The following is a 9,090-nucleotide window of genomic DNA, read 5'->3' on the forward strand; positions in this document are numbered from 1 at the left end:
TAAAATGTATTAATACATCATGAATTAGATTGTAAAGGATATCTTTAAGATATTTCAAGGCAGTTTCACAGAATCGCAGGGGTTGGAAGGGAGCTCTGGAGATCAAGACCACTCCTCTGCTAAAGCAGGCTCCCTACAGCAGGTCACACATATAGATGTTCTGGCTCCAGAAAAGGAGAATCCACAATCTCTCTGGGCAGTCTGTTCCAGTGCTCTGTCACCCTCCCGATAAAGTTCTTACTGACATTCAGATAGAACTTCCTGTGTTCCAGGTTGTGCCAATTGCCCCTTGTTCTGTCACTGTACACTGCTGACAAGAGCCTGGCTCCATCCACTTGACTCCCTACCCTTTAGATATTATAAACTTTGATAAAATCTCTTTTCAGTCTTCTCCAGGCTGAACAGCACCAGGGCTCTCAGCCTTTCCTTGTAAGGGAGATGCTCCAGGCCTCTAATCATCTTTGCTGTTTAGAGATTATCTGTGTATTATACATTAACACCATCAGTAAGTAGTTTGTACATATTACTAGAACATATCTGCTCTTATTCTTCAGACCATGTTTTCATAAAATCATAGAATGGTTTGGGTTGGAAGGGACCTTAAGAATCATCTAGTTTCAACCCCCTCCAGTGGCAGGGACACCTCCCACTAGACCAGGCTGCTCAAAACCCCATCCAGCCTAGCCTGGAATGCCACCAGGGAAAGGGCATCCACAACCTCTCTGGGCAACCTGTTCCAATGTCTCACCACCCTTACAGTGAAGAATTTTTAATATCTAGTCTAAATCCGCCCTCTTCCTATTTAAAACTGTTTTCCCTTGTCCTGTCACTACATACGCTTATAAGGAGTCCCTTCCCAGCTTTCCTGTAGGCCCCCTTCAGGTGCTGGAAGACCCCCAGAGCCTTCTCCAGACTGAAAATCCCCAGCTCTCTCAGCCTGTCCTGGTAGGGGAGGTGTTCCAGCCCTGTGATAATCCTCATGGCCCTCCTCTACCCACTCCAACAGTTGCATGTCCTTCTTCTGTTGGGGGGGGTCTCAGAACTAGATGCAGTACTCCAAGTGGGGTCTCACAGGAGCAGAATCACATTCCTTGACCTGCTCATCACACTTCTCTTAATGCAACCCAGGATATGGTTGGCCTTCTGGGCTGCAGGTGCACATTATAGGCTCACGTGGAGTGGAGACTTTCATCAACCAGCACCCCCAAATCCTTCTCCTCAGGGCTGCTCTCAAACCATTCTCCACTCAACCTGTATCTGTGCTTGGGATTGCCCCAACCCAGATGCAGGACCTTGTACTTGGCCTTGCCGGTCTTCATGACGTTGGCATGGGCCCACCTCTCAAGCCTTTCCAGGTCCCTCTGGATGGCATCCTCTGGAGTGTCAACTGCACCACTCAGGTTGGTGTTGCCCGCAAGATTGCTGAGAGTGCACTCAATCCCACTCTCTCTGTCTCCTACAAAGATATAACACCAGTCCCAGCACAGATCCCTGAAGAACACCACTTGTCACCAGTCTTCACTTGGATGTTGAGCCACTGACAACAGATCTCTGATTGTGACCATCCAGCCAATTCCTTATACAGCTAGTGGTCCATCCATCAAATCCATTTTTCTTCAATTTGGCAACCAGGATGTCACTTGAGACAGTGTAAAATGCTTTGCACAAGTGCAGGTTAATGATGTCAGTTGCTCTTCCTTTGTCCACTAATGCTGTAACTCCATCATAAAAGGCCACCTGGTTTGTCAGGCATGACTCACCCTTGGTAAAGTCATGTTGGTTACCACCAATTACCTCATCTCTATGTTCCGTGTGCCTTAGTAGGATCTGCTCCACAATCTTACCATGCATACAGGTGAGATTGATGCCTGTAGTTCCCCAGATCTCCCTTTTTTCCTTTTTGAAAATAGGGGTTATGTTTCCCCTTTTCCAATCAGGGTGAACTTCAGACTGCCATGACCTTTTCATTGAAGTATGTACACTTTCGGATCACGTACTTGGAAACCAATTATTTCTATATTGGAAATATTATTCCTGTATACTTGAATCCTCAGAACACATTCTTTTGAGAGCACAAGCTATGTATACTCATGCTATTAAAGTGAGGGAAAGAGTTCCAAAGGTGAGTGAAATCAGGATTTTGAAGTGGATTAGGTGACATGAAAAAGTTTACTTCCCAAAACGTGCCAGTACTGTAAGTTCTCAAAACCATCAACTTTCAGTGATCCTGAGTGTAAAACTGAAACTTTCCTGAAACTGTAATTTTATTTCTTTTGGAGTCCCCCAGATTAGTAAATACTTAAAAAAGTTTTTTGACTTGTTCAAATACACACAGTAAATCAAATATCAAATATGTTCTAGTTCATAACAACTTCGTTTTGCCTTTACTTTTCTACATATGCATCACCTGTTATGTGGCCTCACTTGCCTAGGATATAGCCATTAATGTGAATTTGAGTGGCATATGCATCTACACAAGCTAACCACACTGTACTATGTATACCACACTGGATATATGAGTCATCTATGCAATTACATGCCCAGACATTTCAATAAACAGAAACATTTAGGGCTGAAATCTATTTTCATGTATTTTGTTCATTGATTTCACTTATGTTCCAGATCAAAAAACTCATCCCAGGCAATCAAAATTCAAAGATATTTCCTAGTTCTCAAATGTTTTAGTTAGCACACTAACATGTTTGCTCTCTCTTAATATACCTTTTGTAATGATTTCTGATTTTACTTGTAATTCTCATAGACATTTGAAGATAAGGATGTTCCACAAAACTAAATAATCTGATCATGGCCTTCTGGAATTAATGAAGTTTTTACTCAAGAACAAGCAACTTTCCCCCAGGAAAGTCACGGCATTCTACAGACCTGCTCAGAAAATTATCTTAATAAAGATATTTGTGCAATCATATCAAACCGTGTAACATAATATTTTTGTTTTCTCAAAAAAAGTGTGGGTTTAAACTATCTATCGTACTAACTCATTACTCAAAAGCAGTTATGTTACACAAATTATTGTTCTCAATCTGTATCCAAAATTTTAGTTCAAGTTACCTGTGATTTCACCATCAGATGTGCTGAGGAGCTCTCACTGGTGTAACATATTTCAGTAGATCTAATTTACCAACTTTACAGTGCTGCTGACAGATGTTTCAGTTGCTTTTAAATGTGTAATGAAAACCACCATTTTTCAAAAGCGTGGAGCAGAAACATAACTTTAAGCTTTGTTTAATAATTATGAACAAGAATAACATAAAAAAGAAATATTGTGCAGTTATTCTTGTTGATCTCAAATCAGCTGGCAGTAAAATTCCCAGTTCTTTTTTGCAGTTACTCTACAAAAGGCTGGAGGAGGGAAATGCCATCTTATTATCTTACAGTGACTTTTTCTTAGTATAGTTGATTAGCTGCTGAGAATATATGATTCAGAAATAGAAGTTGAAGATAATACAGAGACCCATAGGAATTAATTAACTCCTATACATGCTGAAGCTTCTATTTATATTTTTTCCAAAGAAAAGCAACCCTGAGGAATTGGGTAGCACTTAGTAATCAAGCAGTAGTTAGCATTACTCATAACATTAAGAAGTAGATATCCACAGTAAGATATCAAAGCCCAAATGCTTGGTGATCACAGACTTCCCGAATGTGAGGTACTAGACTCAAATGAGAGGATGAGCATGATGATAGAAACCCAGCAGAATTCACAAAACCTTCCATCCAACAAATCAAATACTGCTCACCCACTCTTTTTGAGATTAGCAGTATGATAAAGGGACTTCCGAGCTCTGGGATTTCTGAATAAGAAGATACTGCTTCTCTTAGCTAAATCTCTCCATGCATTAAGGCTACTAGAACTGCATTAGTGCTGCTTGCCAGCCTTAGCAAATCCAGGTGTACCTTCAACATGCATTCCATTACTCACAAAAACTTACTTTAGACTTCATTCCAGTAAAACTCACGCAGACCAGGAGCTATAGCACTAAAGGCAGTTCTGTGGGCAGAACATTAGTATGTTTAGAGCTTCAGAAAAGAGAAGAGAAAACCTGAGCTCAAATAAAAGTTGTTTTATACTTTGTGGAAACACAATTTTTTATTTATAGATTGGTTTTTCCTCATATAAAGCCATATAAATGCTCATGTTTAAAGCCATGTAAATGCTGAATCTATCAAGTTAAGGTTTGTAAAATCTTTCATTGCCAACTTCAGCATACCTTTGTAACACACAAAAAGATCAACACAATAGAATGTTGAGGCAGGAGGTGCAAGGGACTAGCATGATAAAAAAAATAGTAGAAAAGAAAAAGTACTCATCCATCCCTGAAGATCTAGGCCTACAATAGAAATCCCACAAGAGACCTCCAACAAGAGATCCTTCCACAATGGCAGTTAGCCCTTAAATGAGGTCTAAGAGAGGTGCAGCCAAGCTCCACTCCTTCCGGTCGCACAGGTGAATTGCCTTCACCTGTGCTCCCAGAACTGATCTGATCCTTTCCACAGGTGCTCAATCACTGATTCAGGCCGTGACTCAACAGTTATAAATACAGCCTTATACCTCTGCTCATCAGATTATCCATTTTTAGTAAAGTCTGATTTTCATTCTGAAAATGAAATGATCTCTGTTTTGTTGCTGTTTTATCTATGGAGTATTTTACTGTTACTAGTTTCCATTGAGAACTATACCAAATATAAATGCAATAAATCATCACATGTTCAGTTATTTTAACAGAGTTTGAGCACTAAGCTTTAAGTTCCAATACTTTGCTGTTCCATTATTAGTTGACCTCATGAAAATTCATGCCCTCGTTGCTCAGAGCAAGTCCTATTTCATCTGAATAAGACTGCAGAATCAGCCTCCTCATATCATCTTCCCTCATAGGCTTCTGGGCTAGAGTTCCTGTAAACAACTGCGGTCTCAGAAGACAAGCCTTGGCAAGAAATCTGTAATTTTACTAATTTCACAAGCATTTGCTTTATATAACTATCTTCAGTCCCATCATTATTACAGAATTATCATATTTCTCTCTATTCATTGCTACAGTATTTTACATGAAGAGCTCAGAAGAACATGGTTAACAACAGCATCACTATATTGTCTGCAACTAATGCTATAGAATTAAGTGGAGTACTGGATTTCATGCAGTCTTAAATTGATCATTTCTCAGACATTGTAGAGAATAAGAAAAAAAATACAATCAGAGAATGTTATCTTAGCTTGCTTTATAAAAAGGTAAACACTGTAAGCTTTTGCATAGTAAAATTGCATACATAGAAGATACGTTTCTGTCTACATACCTTCTGTTTTGGTTTTGAACAAAATGTTATCACTTATTAGGTTACTCCTTCCTTTTAAATCCAACTGCAAGTGGCTTCCGTTATAAACATACTTACTTCATATCATGTTTTTGCTCTCTGTATTCCTATTGCAGTGAATGTACAATAGCATAATTTCGTTAAGCATCAGTGAATACAGAGATAGTTTACTTTCGAAAGGGAGAAAAATTATCCCCTATAGTCAGGCTGATTATGTTATCTTTTGGAACCATGCAATCAGTGGATGCAACAAGATGAGTCCTTAAGTGTCTATCAGGAGGATTTTTGAAGTGAATCTCCTGTTCATTTCTTCTTGCGTTGTTTCACAGGTCATGGGTTGAGTGTAGCCAGATATCCTCCAAATGAAACAAAGCTGAAAGATGCACTCTACTGAGCACCTCACTTGCTCCAAGTATTAATGGACTTTCAGTTCACAAAAACAAACTGGAGCTAGTTCAAAGCAGACTCCCTGTGTTCCCCCCAGTCACATACAGTGTGAATGTTCAGTTCTCATCACTGACTGTGTATCAGCTCTTTCTGCGCAGCATTACATGCTAGTGTAGAAATGAAAAATGTTAGTTCAGGGATTGGGGAAAGTTGGAGAAAATTTTACATAATAGGATGCCATTTCCTTTTTCAGACTCAGTCTTTCATTTAGTAAAAATTCCTTGATAAATTTATTCAGAAATAAATATTTTTGCTTGCACTGGAGGAATGCATGCAAATTACATTCTACATATGTCAGCAAGTTCAAGGTGGAAAATCCAAGTTGCAATGATCCAAATATGGCACGCTATCTGTAGCAAAAATGCTGAGTCATGGCCTGAACCAGTGATGGAGCACCTGGTAGGAAGGCAGGGCCAACCCAGGAGAACTCAGGTGCATGCAGTGCAGTTGAGGGACAGGAAGGGGTGGAGCCAAGATCCACTCCTTCCCAGACCTCATTTAAAGGTTGGCATTGGAAGTAAGGGTATTTTGCTGGAATTTCCTGTGTGCTTGAGGTCTTCTGAAGGTAAGTGGTTTCTTTCCTTTATTTCTGTGCCTGCAGTTGTTGTATTTGAGTGAATTCTTGCTTGCTGGAGTCTGGGATCTTGCTGCTTTGCTGTCATTGTTATGCTTTCCATTGTGTTATAGTATGTGTATGTGTCTGTAGGTTGTCTGCATGCGAAGATGTACATACTGATCATGTGGTTTGTGTTATTAGTTTTTTTACATCTCTGAAACAATCTATCACTGTAGCTGGTACTATCTGTTGCCTGCTTTTACAGCTCAAGGAGAAGTTAGTGCCTGTCTCTATAATAGTGGTACATCAGACAGCACCATTAAAACATCTGCTAGAGTGTAGTCCTGTAGCTTTTCTCTACGTCTTTGAATTTACTTGCCAGATTGCCTTAGTTCCAAAATACAGTAAGTGATGCTGAAGAAGGTAGTGGTTTGGTGTGGGAAACACAAATAATATCAGTGCTGTGATAAGAAAGCAGAAAAAAGTCTCTAAACTCTACCTCCACCTGAGGCATGCTTCCATGGGATCACCCTACGCATGTGATCATTTCTATTTTTAAATGTTTTCTAACATGAGTCAGTTACCAATCTATTTCTGATCTGAACAGGAAGGATAGCAGAACAACTTTAATCACAGCTGAACCAAAATTAGAAACAAAAATGGATCAGATCAGTTCCTCTATTTATACTAACCCCCTTTAGATGTACCTATATGAGCACATCAGAATAAAAAAGGATATACATTAAGCTCCCTCTGTAGCTACTGAGGATCAGAATTAAGTCAAAAATGTAATTCAAAATATAGCTTAGAGTGCTGGAAGGTGCTTGTTCTATTCAAAGCATTTACTTAGAAAACTGTCTAAATAATTCAATCAGGTAACTTAAGTGGTCATCTAATAGGCGATTATAGTAGCATGCCTACTTAAAGCAGGTAAGATTCTGCCTCTGTTAAGATTTTTTTTTACATAGATCAAAGCAACTTCATGAAGCCCTTCTTGGGAGATAAACTTCTGAACAGGACTATGGGGAGAATGGTGGGTTGAATATGAGTCAGCAGTGAACTCTTGGAGGGACTGAAAGCCAACCGCATGCCAGACTGCATCAGCAGAAGCAAAGCCAGCATGCCAGAGAAAGCTGTTATTCCCTTCTGCTCAGCACTTATGAGGCCACTGCAGCCAGTTTTGGCGCTCAGCAGGAGAGATTTGCAGAAGGAGTCCATAGGTAAGCCATTAGGATGGCTGCGGGATTGGAGCACATTACATGAGCTGAAGCTGAGAGAACTGGGGCTTGTTTAGCTATGAGAAACCCAAACACATTTTTTTTTTTTCTTTTTTACTATCTACAGAGTAGTTACAGGTAACACAGAAGTAGGCACTTTCCAAAGGTGCACAGTGAAAGAATGAAAGACAAATCTCCCTGTGCACAGGGATAAACATTCTTCACCATGGGAGAGGCTAAGCACTGCAGCCTTGGAGAGGCTGTGGGAACTCAGTTCCTGGAGACTTTTCAGAATTAAACAGTAGAATTAAACAGGCCCTGAATGTCTGAGATTAGCCAGGCCTTGATCAGGACTATGAAAGAGGTGACCTTCAAACAACCCCTCCAACCTAAATTCTTCTATGATTCTAAAACAGACTCATATATCATGCATACAAAAGTATGTTAAACTGCATGGCACAAGACAATTAAAAACCAATATAAGCTTTTTTTAATGGCCATACCAATGCTGATATCAGAAGTCCTTTTTTCAATTTTGGAACAGAAATACTTTAGCTGCAGAAATTATATAGATAGAGAAATATATGGATAGAGGAAAAAAGAATAAATGCTTAGTAATAACATTGTGATGTTATTGAGGATTTCTCATTATTAGAAGATTGCCAAAATATTTTGGAAATGCAGCCAAGCACTAAGAAGGCAGATGTGAATTGCTTAAAAATATTAAATGTTTGAACTGTGTTAAAACTGAAACGACTGTTTTCTCTAATGTCTGCTGAAGCCCTGCTGCTGGTTTTTCAAATCAACTGATTTGTCTTGTTCCTTTGGAGAACTTGCAGACCGATGACTACAGTAATCAGTGTCTTTATAAAAATGCTGAAGTATCCTGATGTAAAAAGATACATATTGAGGTGAATAATATACAAACGTGGATGTCTTTGAAGAGCTCAAAAGACTAATGTAGCTTTAAGCACTAAGGTTGTCCTTAAAGCTAGTTGCATGTAAGGAAAATATGCCTACAAAGGGGGAAGGGAACAGCATTTTTTTCCAAGCTCCTGTGACTACTAATGACCCAGTTTCTATATCAATTCAATACCTATAATATAGGTAGAAGGTTTACACGTGGAGCTTAGACTTGCACTTAAATAAATTTATAGATTTATGTGTAAATAAGCAATAGAGACAGCCACAAATACTGCAAAATGCTTAATGTGATTTCTTGTTTAGTTGCCTAGCAATAAAATTTGACTCTAGGAAGCTAACAAATACTGATTAGAGAATAGAACTATTTAAGGTATCTAATCTATCATGCAAAAAGAAACATAAGGCTATTTAAGAAAGGAGAGTGGAAGGTGAGGAAGAAATCAATTTTATCCAGTGAAATCTATTCAGAAAATATGTGATACAAAGAAGCTACAATATCTAAATTACAAAGAAAGCGTCAGTCTGTTCACTCCATCTTTTTTTTTTGTTGTTGTTGTCCTCCTTCTTTTAGCAGAGTCTATTCTCATCTTGGTTAATGGATTTGGTTTTTGAATTGCT

Source organism: Phasianus colchicus, chromosome 5, assembly GCF_987193195.1.
Source record: "Phasianus colchicus chromosome 5, bPhaCol1.hap1.1, whole genome shotgun sequence".
NCBI classification, from domain to species: Eukaryota; Metazoa; Chordata; class Aves; order Galliformes; family Phasianidae; genus Phasianus; species Phasianus colchicus.